Genomic DNA, 6,000 nt, shown 5'->3' on the forward strand with positions numbered 1-6,000 from the left:
TAGAAAAAGAATTGCGCACCTATCGAACGCCGAATAAAGATGTGAATAATAGTGCGGAATACTATTAATACTTTATAAATTCACATGCGTTTATTGAGAAATCGGAAATAGTGAAAATTACTACTTCCGGTCAACGGAAATTACTCAAAATTTGACTGAAGTTAGAAATTTGATCTTTTACTTACCTGTGAAATTTCATTTATCTATCGGAAATAGTACTCAAGTTATAGTCTTTAGAAAAATTCAAAGTAGAAAAAGTTCCATTTCCGGTTATCGGAAATCGCTCAAAAGTTGATACGGATCTACGATTTTGATAAAATACTTATATATGAAATTTCATCATTCTAGCTGTAACGGTACTCAAGTTATCGTGTTTACACACCCACGCACACACATACACACACACAGACATACGGACAAAATTGCAAAATTATGTTTTTCCGACTCAAGGTCGTGTAAAACGTGAAAATCGCGATTTTTTTTGCACAATTACAATACTTTCTCTATACCATGAGAAAGTAGAAAGAGGAAAATATGATAGAACCCTAAATCTCATGGAGGCGATCGATTAATAGAGAGATTGGGATTGTAAATTTTCGTGACAAGAATTTTACAGAGATTAATTTTGTCCAAAATAAAAAATGCAAAAATAAGACAGTAATTAACTCAGATGCTCATTTTCGTTATAACAGAACGAATGCAGGCTTATCTCTGGAAATGCTTGAGAATTTTAGTTGCAAAAAAACACATACGTCAACTTTTATTATAAAACAGAAATGCTATCAACTTTCATCAAACAAATTATGTCTCATACAATCCACAGATTTTGTGTTGAAGCATTTACCATTTAAAAAAAAAACACACTCACACACACGCACTTTTTTCTTTATGTTTTAACAATATATTTTCTTTACATTTAGGCACCACGCCCTGTACCTATTGCAGATTAGCATATCTAAAACACAAGATGCATTCGAGAAAATGAAATAAAATATACCTTCAAAAATAACTTGACAATAATTAGAAGACATTTCTTTACGGTCGGATGTAACGTGACTTTGAAACGATACTCCGACTGTGTCAGAATTTGCATACGGGCAAGAATAGATCTTTCCCTTTAGACAAAACTCCATGTCTCCGTAACAATCGGTATTGCATATTTTAGGCTTGTCTGGCGGACAGTTTAGTAGTTTGGTGCTGTTTCCTTAGTAACAAAACAAATATCAGACATTTTAAAAATAGATATGCCGTATATATATATATATATATATATATATATATATATATATATATATATATATATATATATATATATATATATATATATATATATATATATATATATATATATATATATATGAACATTTTAAGATATGTACCTTTAGATGTCGGGTGGTATTTCATAAACGTTGTCCATCCAAGTTCATTGCGAGCAATGCAAATGTAATCTGTTTAATCGTTTCGTAGAATAAAACATTAAGCAATAAATGGATATGTAATTATTAATTATGTAACTGAAAAGAACGATTTATGTAATATACGCGCTGAGCTAGGCTGATGGCGCGATAAAAAAAAGTACCTCAAATGGGAAACGTTTATTTATGTTCGTTTTTAAATAAACATCCAATTAATGCACATTTTATGTCACATTAAATTGCCAAGTCTTGTGCCAAGTTTGAAAAAACATAGGTCCACTAGAAGGGCCTGAAATGTCGCTCTTCATTTTTCGACTAATGACGGACAAAATACGATTTAGAAAACAAGCGAAATAAACGCTTGTAAAGATTAATAATTGCATAAAAGTTTGTTAAGATTGAGTTTTACATTTTAAAAAAATGTAAAATGACCCTTATTACTTTAATTAATGTATTGATATTGTGTCGTCAGGCGCAACTTTAAGCGTGACACAAACTATTAAATATAATATCAACACTTAGCTAACAACAGATGCAAAGCAGTTACATTAATCTTAGTAGATGGGTGATATTTTAAAGAAAAATATGAATGTGATGTTTGAAAGTTGCTACGGTTCGTACAGCTCATTGTTTTTATCTTTAATGTATTTTAATCATATTAAAAAAACAATGTCTTACCTATATTTAATCTTGTGTCTCTTAAAATGGCAGTTCTTTCATAATTTTTATGACTATTTATATTTGTATTCCAATAGATCACTGTTTGGATATCAGACATATCTTCTCTTGAACAAACACAGTTGAAATATATACCCTCCTCTAAGGTATCTTCGCAGTTCTTAAGCATCAGTTTTGGCTCCTCTACACACGCACATATATATATATGCAAATATATATATATATATATATATATATATATATATATATATATATATATATATATATATATATATATATATATACATATATATTTATACATAAACAAAGCATAATAAACCAACTGTAACAGCAACTAGGAGTGGTACACTCCATGACAACTCATTAGTACCCCAAACAGGACAACTCATAATAATGCAATATAAGACAGAGTCTTACTGAGTCTTACCCTAGGGTCTTATTAAAGATATCCCTAAAGAGTGGAAATCATACACACTACGCTTCATCAAAAAGGACCGATATCACTGATAACAAACAACACGTCACGAAACAGACAGAATTTTACACAAAGACACTTAATATAAACATTAACAACAATACAAACACAATATGCACAGACTAGCAGTAGACAGAGACATAAAGAGCCAAATAGCGCAGTGTTTCTTCCAGGGGCACTTGAAATTTTCGGGGGGGGGGGGGCGGTCAACATTTTTAGGGGGGGGGGGGGGGGGCGGATACTAGTAAAAGTGTATGTTTACTATATAAAATCCATCTTGTTCGAGGAGCGGTAGACTTTCGTCGGGGGGGGGGGGGGGGGGGCTTTCCCCCCACCCCCCCCCCCTTCCGAAGAGATGCCTGGAAGAAACTCTGAAACAGCGGGGTAGTAATTCTGGCCTACTGAACAAAAACATGAACAATTTACAACAGGAAACAAAAACGTTCATTTGCATTTTAACCTACAGATAATAATAATCAGACACACGCCACCCACATATAATGTGATAAAAAATACTTTAAGCAATTTGTAGAAAAAAAAATTGAAAATAAGAACCACAATATACATATATATATATATATATATATATATATATATATATATATATATATATATATATATATATATATATATATATATAGATATATCTATATACATATATATATATGTGTATGTATATATATATATATATATATATATATATATATATATATATATATATATATATATATATATATATATATATATATATATATGCGTGATTAATTATAGTTGACAGATTACCAGACATTAATATATAGAAATAATGTTACCCAATAGGATGTTTGATTTCACGCGTAAACCAAACGTGTTTATTCGGTAGTTCATTTCACTATATATTTCTGGATATATTACAACGTTATATTTCAAACGCCCAGGTATTAATACTTCTATAGGAAGATGAATAGTGCACTCAGTCTTGTAGGAAATTGGCTCTTGAATGACAACTGTGTGCTTGTAAGTAACTTCGTAACCTACAGCTATGCTTTGCTATTGAAAAAAGTTACACCTGATTATAAATGTAAGCACATATAAATAAAAATATAATATTGAATTCAAAATCGCTTTATTTTTATATGTACGTAATTCCATTAGCTGTTTATCCTAAGAAAACATAATTAAAATAACCTACTGCACTGCACGTAGAATTCACATAACTTACATAGCCGAGTGTAACGTCAAATGCACATGAGCTTTTAGGGTACACATTAGAAGCAACACAAGTGAGAAGTAAGCCTTTGGGTGATGTTTTGTAATAGCAAGACGCATCGATTTTACCTAAACAGAGAACGCTTCATGGTATATGTAAAACAAAGAGTGTATATATGGCAGTAATTATATAATCTATCTATGTATCTGTTTATATATATATATAAATATATATATATATATATATATATATATATATATATATATATATATATATATATATATAATTATGTAATATATAACAATAGATCTCTCATCGACTCTATGTTTTATTAATGTTGTTTAATTTAGATAATTTTTAAAAACAATTTTGGCACTTACTATATATCTTAAAGTGACATGTGGAAATAATCCGCCATGATTTATCCTCGTAATATACGAAGAGTTCCCATGTCTTCTCTGGGGTGTCCGTGTTGCTTAATCTTGTAGCATTATAAAAAATAACCTCAGTTGTTATAATACCATCTTTCAACTGTATTGTAAATTTTCGATTTTTATCTTCCTTTGGATACGGTTCACATGTCACTCTGCCTGCCGTGTAGCAGACTGACACGTCTATTCCATTAAACCTCCACACTAAATATCTTGCTGAAAAAAAATCCACATATGCGTAGGTGATTTTACACTGTGTGTACTCTTCACAAGGTTCACACAGCTTATCTAAATTTGGAAGAAAGTAATACACAATTTGTGTTAAAGTATTTTAGTTAGATATTACGAAATACCGTATTACTTATACTTTGCTATTCATTATTAGAAAAATATACACTATAGAATAATAAAAAGAAATCTCAGTAATCTCCCAGCCGTAAACATAATAATTTGCCGAGATATCTCTATTCAGGATAGACTATACAGATTTAAAAAAAAAATTAACACGTTTCTGGGTGTCTAATAAATTAATATGATAATAGTTGTTAAATTATTGACAAAAATTATATATAGCCGCCAATAGAGTACTGGTTGCCATGGAAACCACGAAAAGATGTAAAAACTAACACCTTTTCAAGCCGCTATAACTTTGTTTCCATAAGAGATTTTTAAAAGCTGATGAAAGATATAGATTTCGCAAACTAAACTATACATTTCTGCGTTTATTCATTACGATAGCTCGTACTCAATTTTTAACACATATTTTTACGTACATTTATGTACAAAAAGTAGGGATGGTGCTACATAAATATCAATATTTCCTAAAGTATTGTAGTAAACTTAATGTACAAACTTAGTGTTATAGAGGGTGTAATGCTGAACGCAATTGGAATGTTTCAGTCTTGTATAACAAAGTGTTCCAAAGCCTTAGCGATTTGAATGTTGAATTTTGAGTAAAAATGCAAAGTTTAGAAAAAGTGAAAAGATGGGCGGAAAAAGGCACAGTGCGTTTCCTCTTATAGAAAACAGAAAAAAAAACATCTTGTTATGCGTGGAAGAGCTATTTGAGTAGTAACATACGTGTTGATTTATGTTGTAAGTTTTAGATAGATATTTTTATATAAGAGGAATTTGTATAGGCCTACAACAGGTAATGAATGTATGACTATTAAGTATTACACATCCTATCAATCGAGCGGTATTCTCAGAACAGCTATCATCAAACCAGATCAAGTTTTGTTTGTTAGCCGGTCTTCTCACTTCAAAACAATGTCTTTCTATACTTAAATTGTAGCTTACACAAGTTTATTGCCTTATGATAATAGCCTACTACACAACACTGGGTACAACGCTTGAGGCTTGACACGCCCCCCGCACACCCCACCACACCGCTTGATAGTGCATGAATATCCAATGAGACATAGATTACGGATGTTTATTGAACCGTGAATAACACATCCTATGTTCCCGTACAACGAATGCTTATACTATCCCATCTAGTATTTACATTAGTTGCTAGTCTAGCAAACCCTACACGGACCGAAGGGCATACACATTGACACATGTGTCGTTTACATTCCAATGTAAAGTCTGAGGAACGCGTGCCTATCACAGCATGGTGTTACAAGATTATAAACTGGCCGTTGGTTGAATGGCGAGAAGGGGATGAAGGGGGATAAAAGGGATGGACAGTACAATCTTCACACGACGCATTGTTTCAGCTTAGTATAAAGCGTACCAAACTGTGTGTAATAATGTTCCAATGACAATCCACAGTACACTTCTTTGCAATTATTAACCTAAAGGTTGTAT

Source organism: Physella acuta, unplaced genomic scaffold (genome assembly GCF_028476545.2).
Source record: "Physella acuta isolate Inbredline_101_S28 unplaced genomic scaffold, ASM2847654v3 ptg000303l, whole genome shotgun sequence".
NCBI lineage: Eukaryota > Metazoa > Mollusca > Gastropoda > Physidae > Physella > Physella acuta.